Source organism: Euphorbia lathyris, chromosome 7, assembly GCF_963576675.1.
Source record: "Euphorbia lathyris chromosome 7, ddEupLath1.1, whole genome shotgun sequence".
Lineage (NCBI taxonomy): Eukaryota > Viridiplantae > Streptophyta > Magnoliopsida > Malpighiales > Euphorbiaceae > Euphorbia > Euphorbia lathyris.
The window spans coordinates 12,021,043-12,030,995 of record NC_088916.1 but is presented as its reverse complement, the minus strand read 5'-3'; the positions used below and the strand labels follow the sequence as shown (position 1 = coordinate 12,030,995).

Sequence of the window (9,953 nt, the reverse complement as noted above, 5' to 3'; positions counted from 1 at the left end):
GTTATATTTACCAATAGTGTGAGGAGAGAGACTCCTCAATAATAAATTACTAATAAAAAATGAATTAATAGGCACTAAGAGGTGGAGAGATGCTCTCTATTAATAGAGAGGATGGAGAGGCTCTTAGTGATTTGAGGAGCCATGAAGAGGTTGTTGGAGCTGATTTTTCATTCTCCCTCCTCAAATTTTAACTTAAGAGTCAGTTGGAGCTGATTTTTCATTCTCTTTCCTCAAATTTTAACTTAAGAGTCAATTGAAGAGGCTGTTGGAGATGCTCTTAAATTATTCAAATAAGCTACATATCACTAATACCAACCCCCCCTTAGGAACAAGTTTGGTGGGATAAAATCCTTATCCCTCTCATTATCCCACACTCTATCTCATAAACAAACAAGAGATAACTCATTTTAATTTTTTTTATCCCTATCTCCATGCTTTTATCCCCTCAAATAAACGGCCCGTAGGGGTACTTTTACACTTTAACCCTTTATTATTTATTAGATTGAATGCTATAATAAATTCTTAGAATCTCTTTCATATTCATTAGGATAGTTAAGTGCGTCCTAATTATGATACATTGAGTGGCTTGATTATAATAAAAGGGATTGTAACTCCAAATTGAACAAAATCTTAGAACTTGTTGAAGAAGTCATACCCATCGATCTCTTCTAATCTCACTCCGTCTCTCACCGATAATCCTCCGTCCCCCATTTTTGGATCGTCGCCTCCCTAGTACTCCATCTGTCGCCGATTAACCCTCTATCCTCCATCTCTGCCAGATCACCGCCCTCTTCCTTCGTTCTGATCAACCATAACAACACTCATTTTAGTGAAACCACTTTCTACGGCTGATTCGAATGGAACAAGTTACAAGTGAGTCCGATAGGAAACTCAATTTGCGTTGTATTTTTCTTAGGTTTTGTTTGATAAAATTGAAAATTAAGTGCTGAAAAAATAAGTATTGAATTTTAAATGCTGAATATCATAAGTGCTGAAATTATTGAATGATATAACTTTTATAAAACTATTAGGTCACATAGTGCATTTTCAATATTTAACTTGCCAATTGAACAGGGAATAGAAAAACTCCCTGGATCCTTTAGCTTTTTCGGAAGCTACTGCTTGTTATGGAGTATTGAAGAACAGTCCCTGTTTAGTTAGATCATCAAGATGTTTTCCAACTTTTTCTTGTTTGACAAGATATTTTTTAAGAATTTTGCATATGTCGGCATCTGGGCAAGTGCTTCCATGAAGGGAATGTTGATATGCAACTTCCTCAAGGTGTCTAGCACCTTAGAATTTTGCTCTTCAAGCTTCTTCTTTATCAACCTCGCCGGATAAGATACAGGTGGAACATAGGGTGGAGGTGGTTTGTACCTCTTTCCTTGTTCCTCCTGGTCTGGAGCAATGGTTAATTCTACCCCGACGGGTTCTTCTTGACTAGGAACAGTTTGTTTCTTCTGATCTTCAGCATTTTGAGAGTTGCCTGCACACTCAACATTTTCATCAGTAGAAAAAGTTGGTTGAGTTTGCTTACTAGATCTCAGAGTGATGGCCATGACATCTCCTTTGGGGTTTGGTTCGGTGTTACTTGGCATTATCCCTTTTCCTTTGGACGTAGATGCAGCGAGTTGATGGACCTGTGTCTCCAGATTTTTAATTGACGCTTGTGTCTGCTTCATGAATTGCATCATAATGGTCTTCATGTCCGGTTCTATATCTTCCTTTGGTGGAACAGGCTGTTTGTAGTGTTGTTGAGGCTGCCTCTGGTACTGTCCTCCTTGTTGTTGCTGATACCTTGGTTGTTCCTGATTAGGCTGCCCTGTCCATCCGAAGTTCGGATGATTTCTTGTGGCTGGGTTATAGGTATTTGAGTATGGGTTTGGTGGGTTTCTTTGATTATATCCAGCATAATCACATTGCTCATGTTCACCCTTCCCTTGTTTGACTCCGGGACAGTTTATGTTGAAATGAGGTCCTCCACAAAAATCACAAACATCATTGAACGGTGGTTCGCTATGAATGGATGATACATTAATCTTGCTGAGCTGCTTTGCAAGCTGTTCCACCTGGGTAGTTAGTTTCGACACAACATCATCATTCCCCGCTCTTTTTCCTTCACTCCTGGCAGAGTGCCAATTATAGCTCGTGCTCACGACTCTCTCAATAAGGTTGTACAAGGCTTGTGGTTCAAGATCTTCAGGATTACCATTGGCAATGGATTCGATCTGGATTTTATAAATGTTGGTGACTCCATTGTAAAAATTCTGCACTTGCATCCATATAGGGATGCCATGATTTGGTACCCTTCTTAATAATTCCTTGTACCTTTCCCATGCCTCGGCTAAAGATTCATCCTCTTCCTGCACGAAATGGGATACCTCATTTCCAAGTTTAATGGCCTGTCTAGGTGGAAAATATTTCATCAGAAAAGCGCTAGCCATTTCTTCCAAAGTGGTGATCGTCCCTGGCTGTAAGTTCTTCAACCAGTTCTTTGCTTTGTCTTTGAGAGAAAAAGGAAACAGCTTTAGCCTGATCACATCATCGGAAACTCCTCGGTTTGATCTGAAAGTGTTGCACAGTGTGATGAACTCCTGGATATGCCCGTTTGGATCTTCTGACTGGTATCCATTGAATTGTACTGCTGCCTGCAACATTTTTATCATAGATGCTTTTACTTCAAACATGTTGTTTCCTTCGTTAGGCAACACAATGCACGACGAGTGTCCTTCCGTGGTCGGCCTCGAATAGTCTCTGATCCTCATAACTGGAGGATTGTTATTCTCTCTTTCTTCTTCCTGATTAGGTTGGACTGGTTGTTCGGGTGGTACTCTTCCAGCCATCCTTCTTTCACTTTGTCGCTCTCTTTGTCTTGCACATCGAGCTCCCGCTCGGTTTTGTCTACACGTTCTCTCTAATTCGAGATCGATAGGAAAAACTGGGGGTCCAGCTCTGCACATAAACAAATGGAGAACTCCTTTTGGCTGCTCTATTTAGCAAACAGATTAAAAACACCTTGTTTCACAGAAATTTTCAGATAAATTTTGTTGCTTTCAATCCCCGGCAACGGTGCCAAAAACTTGTTGTCTTCCGAACAGACTCTAGCAAGTGCACTAGATATAAGTAATAAAGTGATAAGTTGAGTAGTCTCCACAGGGATTGATGACCAAAATTTAATAGAAAAACCTTGTAGAACAGGGTGTTCGTGGTGTGTGACTTTGAGAAATGATGTGATGTGTTAACACCAATATTAGTTAAGAGATTCAGTGTAATAAAATGAGTTTTGATAGTGATAAAAAGGTAGAACAGGCTAGGCACAGCGGGACAAGTTACCTTAAGTCCCTAAACACCCTATTTATTCATGAATGATGCAAAGTGAAGTCAAGGTCTCTGCTTAAATGCTCACTTAAGTCAACTCTCGTGTGTTCTTAAGATTCTAAGACTTACTACAACCATAAGCGTCCCTAAGGTTGGTTCTTTCTTGCATTACGATTGAAACAACATTTCTATAAAGAAAACCCTTGATACAACCTCCTAACATTTCTGCTTCGGGGTTGGATGTTTGATAAAAGGTTTAGTGCAGATGAAAGCAGTTCCCTATCATTCATCTAACACTAACATTCATGCATAAGCAATGGAATAGAAAGCTTTATCAAACACTTCATAAATTAACAACATTCATTCATAAATAGAAATTAGGAAACTTATATAACCGGCCCTAACTGGCCGAACCTATTCAAAATGACTACTCACTCATACTGCCGAGTGAACAGTCTGCTTCCATTCTACAGAACTCCATCAATGGAGTCATCTTCCTCGAGAGCTTCTCTCTCTACCTAGAAGGTCTATTTTTAAGTTTAACAAAAAGATGATGATGATGATCCTCCTCTCTCCTTTCCCCACTACGTCTATTTAAGGGAAAAGACAAGGCCAACACGGTACATAAAGTATCCGAGAAAATATTACAAAATCAACCAAATTGTTTTCACAAATCCTAGATTGCTATTAGTGGTTAAGATCCTTTTGACCCTTGAACATTCAAGGGTCGAACTTTCATTTCACCTTGCTACTTTTCTGCTCTTATCCGCCTTTCTGCCTACTGCTCCTGCCGCACCTGCTTTCCGTCCTGTCGCTATCCATCATGAGAAGTTCCAGAATTAGACCCCTGGATCAAAGAATGGCTCAACTCTTCATGGTATGTGCGAAACAGGCTGCTTCCAGACTGTTCGACTTAATCTTTCCTTATCTGCACAAAAACACTTATAAGACCTTCTTTCTTGTAATTTAACCCTAGAAACACCATTAATTCATTATAAATAACATGTTAAATTGTAGTCAAATTCATGCCTAATAAGAAGCAGCCGCCATCGACCACGAGATAAGATTGGGTTTTTTTTTCGCGAGCACTGAACATGGGATAATAAGATAAGATAGGGTTTTTTTATACTCTTGTTAGACGAGGTGCCGTGGCCTAATCTCCCGGGCGGACCGGGGGGTGGACACCTCATGGCGACGTAAGCGGTGATTGGCGCCGAAAGCAACCAATCGTGGAATCAAGCTGCTCGGCAGGACCGGAGCTCGGAGTATGGAAGAGTCGCCACCCACGAATGGGAAAATGAACACCGATCCCTTGCGGGAGACCGATGAGGGTTCGGAAAACTTAGGTACGAGCCGAGAAGGCTAGCTCCTTTCCGGAGAAAGGCTACTAGGCACCCTGACATCGCCCGGTTATGAACCACCGGCCTCCTACTCAGCGTGTTAGGCGATAACGGACTAATCGCATATTTCTTTAAATTTAAAATTCATTTGAAACCTTTTCTTTCTCGTTTTGAAAACCGTTTTGAGCATATATTATTGAAAGCCACTTTGGTAAAGAATCACCCATTTACATTGATGCCAAATATATATAAAAGAGAGAAGGGGAGAAGGAAGAATTGATTTATTTTACAGTGTGTCTTATGCTTCGATTCACGCGTTAACCCTACACTAAACTCACTCTCCGGAAACGAGTTTATTTACATGGTTCGTACCTTAATCGCCGTTGGAACAATTTAGGTACGTTTCAAAACCCCGTTGATTTACATGGCATCTACTCGAATCGCCGTTGGAACGACTCGAGCGTTTGAAGACTTGGAATAAAGAATTTTAACCCAAAAACGTGGTTAGGCATACAAGTCAATTTATTTTGTACAAATCATTTAAGAAAACGATTCAAAACTTTATTATTTACAATAAAAACGATTTTAATTACAAGGTTCGTCTAATCCGTCGTTGGAACAGATTAAGGTTTCAACACGTGATATTTTGGAAATAGTTTAAAAAGGTCAAGAAAACGTTATTTACACTTTAAGAATATCTAGAAAACTTAAGTTTAAATAAACAAATTAAAGTCTCTTTTTGTGATTTATTTTTCCCTTTTTCACTCAACTAACCTTTACTTGAACATAATTACAACAATTAGCAAATTAAGCCCAAAATTCACCCCACTAAATACATTTTAAAATAGATACATTTTGGATAAAAATGGTATTTACACCTATAGATTAAAAATAAGGTAAAATCTAATATACACTATAGTTATGGGTATGTACCAACAAAAAGGAAAATAATACTAAGAATAGTATACTTATTATCCTAATTAAAAACTTGTAAAAATAATGCATAATGTTTATAAATAAGAAAATAGCATTTAACCCAAAAATAGTTTTTACATAAGGAAATAACCTTTAACCCCAAAGTAGCCATTATGAAAAACATATATAGAAAATAACCCCTAACAACCCAAAAACATTTATCACTTAATTGTTCCAAAGGTTTAAATCAATAACCTCCCAACAATAATAATGAAACCCACAAAACTATATATATACATGTAATTTTACAAAGAGCCAAATTAATGTAAGTGAAGTTGAAATGGAAAATGGATAGATATATAATACATAATTATTAGTTATAGACCTCCAAAATAATTTTAATAAACATACTACATAATTACATATACATATATATAAGAATCAAATGCCAAAAGGTTGAGAAAATGGGCTAAAAAGATGAATTTTCGTTTTCCAGCAGATTACCGACGGAAAATCCGTCGCCAATCTGCTATTAGTGACAGAAAAGGGAGAATTACAGCAGCAGTCCAAAACTTTCCAGATTCGTTCAAAAGCTTTAAATTAAGTCTAATTCGATCGTTTTGGATCTCCGAACTACCGAAAACGGATCATAGTCTATAACGGAGTTTCCTAAAACGACGTTTTTATTTTAAAACGTTATTTGGGAATATCTTTTTAAACTTATAATTACAACATTTTTTAATACCCGAACTACCTTTTAATCGGATCAAGGTTCATATTGAGATATCAAAACGAGGTTTTTTATTTTAAAACAAAACCGAATTTTTATTTAACACGGGATAAAAATAAATAAATATGGGAAATTAAATAAAATGTGACAAATAAATAAATAACTAAATAAATAGAATTATAACATAAAAATAAATAAAGGAAATAAAACAAATGAAATAAATAAAATGAGTCTAGTCCTCGGATAATACCTCAAGTTCGGTATTGACGGTTGAAGTCGGTTGATTCCACAAATCGTGCTTCTCCGGTGTTTTTGGTAAAATTTTAACTTTTAGAAAATTCGGTTTTTTTAGGAAAAAAAATGTTTTTTCCCAAAAAAAGTCACTTCTCTCTCTAAAAATGTTTAGAGTAAGAAGCTCCTTCCAAATCCCCCCCCCCTAAATGCATGGGGATCCGTGCCTTATATAGGCAACGGATCCCCGGAAACTTTGGGCGACACCCGAAGAAAATTGGGCGTCGCCCAAAGCCGGTTGGGCGAACGCCCAACCTAGTTGGGCGAACGGCCAACTTATGTTGGGCGAACGCCCAACTTTTGTTGGGCGGACGCCCAACTATCGTTGGGCGCGCGCCCAACCAGCGTTGGGCGCGCGTGCCCAACTGACGTTGGGCGTTCGCCCAACGTCGCTGGGCCCTCGCCCAGCGGCTGCCGGGCGCATTCGCCCAGCAGCCATCGGGCGCGCGCGCCCCACGGTCGTCGAGCGCGCGCTCCGTGCTGCCGGGCGTGCGCGCCTAACGGACGTCGAGCGTGCGCCCCGCGCTGCCGGGCGTGCGTCCAACTGTCGTCAGACACGCGTCGGCTGCCGCTAGGCGCTCGCACCACGTCGCTGAGCACTCGCGAGCCGTCCACTTGACGACCGCGACTCACATTAACTTTTCTTTTCTTATTATATATTTTTGTTTTTAAAACTTCCGGAATCAACCGGTTCGACCGTCTTGTTTACAGGTTTTCGTCACAGGTCCTCCGACTCGGTGTCTACAGTATCCCCTACTTTCCTATTTTGACAGTGATGTGTGTGTTTTGAAAACGTTTTTTGCTAACGCAACACATGCAATGTAAAACATATAAAAGTAAGAGACACGTAAAGAGTAGGAGGAAGAATACCTGACCTTTGCGCTGCGCGTTCCGGCGTCGTTCTCGATTCTTTCCGTCCTTGCCTTTGAATCGGCTGCCGGCGGATGTTCTTCTTACGGACCCTAGCCTAAGTTGACTGCGGGTAAAAATGGCTCAAAAGCAACCTTGGTGCACGACCGCGAGTAAAATGGCTCAAAAGCGACCCCGGCCTACGACCGGGGGGGGGGGGGGGAATGGCTCAAAAGCAACCCTGGTCTACGACCGTGGGTAAAATGGCTCAAAAGCAACCCCGATCTACGACCAGGGATAAAATGGCTCAAAAGCAACCCTGGTCCACGACCGCGGGTAAAAATGGCTCAAAAGCAACCCTGGTCCACGACCGCGGGTAAAATGGCTCAAAAGAGACCCCAGTTTACGACCGGGGTAAAATGGCTCAAAAGCAACCCTGGTCCACGACCGCGGGTGAAATGGCTCAAAAGCGACCCCGGTCTACGACCGTGGGTAAAATGGCTCAAAAGCGACCCTAGTCTACGACTGTGGGTAAAATGGCTCAAAAGCGACCCTAGTCTACGACTGTGGGTAAAATGGCTCAAAAGAGACCCCGGTCTACGACCGTGGGTAAAATAGCTCAAAAGCGATCCTAGTCTACGACTGTGGGTAAAATGGCTCAAAAGCAACCCTGGTCCACGACCGCGGGTAAAACGACTCAAAAGCAAAGGTTCTTTCTAACAATTCTGAATTCTTTTAAAACAACGTTGTCTGTATTTTCTCACTAGAGCTAGTGTCTTGGAGGTTTGAATGGTTCGCTAGGAACGTCTTTTTAGTCCGGAATGATTCAAACTAATAATTATTTTTCTGTTGACTGTCGTCTGTATTTTGAATGGTGCCGCTGTTCTGTTAAAATTGGCTGTCATCTGGAGTTCTATCTCGACATTATTGGTCACTGTCTGGCAGAAGAGCAGGCTAAAACGGACTGCAAATCGGAGGTCTGTGCACCTGGTAAATAATTATTTACTTTTTACCTTTATGTCACATCGTACCTTCTTCACTATTTACGGGAATGCCATTCCCTTTCCTTATATAAGGTGGTGGGTTTCATTCCAACCCCACACCTTCTCTCTCTTATCTCTCTCTCTAACTTCTGATTTGGATTATTCTCGGGATGGATTTGGATCAACATGATGGCACGAAGGGCATGGAGGAGGGTTTCGTGAACCTTACTACAGTGGACCCTTTTCAGGACCCCACATCTCATCTGAGCCGGACCCGCTGTAACTAGGTAAGTACTTTCTTACTTCCTCGTCTTTTGACTAAATTTCTAGGCTTTAGTATCCCTACTTTGAACATGATTTGCATGCTAACCCCTAGGTTGCCTTAGAAGACCTTAGTTAGAAAACATGAATTCCTTTGCTTGCAAGTAACACTTTATTTGTCTTTTTGGAAGAATGCGAATTATATGCATGTGAATAGTAAACATACGAGCAATGCATGCCAACAGTAAAAACGTGAATAGCACGTGAATAGTGAAAACTTGACTAATGCACGTGAATAGTAAAACTCGAATAATGCACGTGAATAGTGAAAACTTGACTAATGCACGTGAATAGTGAAACTTGACTAATGCACGTGAATAGTAAAAACTTGAATAATTCTCTTTGCCAATGGAGACGAGAGTAGATCAAAGAATAATGAATTAATCAAATCCTATGCAAACAACCCTAAGGGAGAGATTTCACAAAATGACGGTCCAAATTGACAAGATGTCTCTAGGTTAGATTTGACCGAAAGAATAGCTAGATTAACGTGCTTTCATCAGATGCAAGCCTAGGAACAACATTTAAACTTACCTGTTCTGTTCTTTCCAGTTCATCGACATTTCTGGAACTACGACAGATATTCATGTGTGGTATTCCATGCTAGGCGCCGCGGTGAGAGCCCGTGTGCGAGAGTTAGGCTTTGAGCCCTTTATTTTAGCGCTGCCCCGCGCCAACGGGGTGTGCGACCGTTTCGGCCTACGGGCCTTATGCGAGAGATGGGTTGACTCGACCCACACCTTCCACCTCTCATTCGGGGAGATGACGATCTCACCCCGCGACTTCTCTTTACTGACCGGGCTGCGGGGGAGTGGTACTCCGGTTCCCTTCTCCTTTGATACGATGCGTCCACGGGTTGACCGTGCTAGGTTGGCTGCTTTGATCGGGTCGGGAGTTTACACGGGTGTCAAATCCACCCCGGCGAAGTTCATCACTACCTCGAGGCTTTTGAGTCGTAGGGATTTTTGTGGGACCGACGACACTGATCTGGCTGTCCGCAGCTTCCTGGTATATGCTTTAGGTGAGACGATCTTCCGCACCAAGAGCGGGATGATACATGCGGGTCTTATTCAGGCCTTCAGTGATTTGGACGCGGTGGTGTCTTACGATTGCGCAGGAGCGGGTCTAGCTTACTTGTACAGGTTTTTGGATCTGACTTGCCGGAAGCGCAAGGACTTCGGCAGTTACACTTTTGCTCTTCTGGTA

General features: G+C 41.3%; 1 non-coding gene across 1 annotated transcript; it reads left to right on the top strand.

The window, feature by feature from the left end:
* The first annotated feature begins 2,289 nt into the window (after positions 1-2,289).
* LOC136201747 (small nucleolar RNA R71) lies at positions 2,290-2,396 on the top strand. The gene has a single exon (XR_010674090.1). It is a non-coding gene; the product is annotated as a small nucleolar RNA R71 (small nucleolar RNA).
* The last annotated feature ends 7,557 nt before the right edge of the window (positions 2,397-9,953 follow it).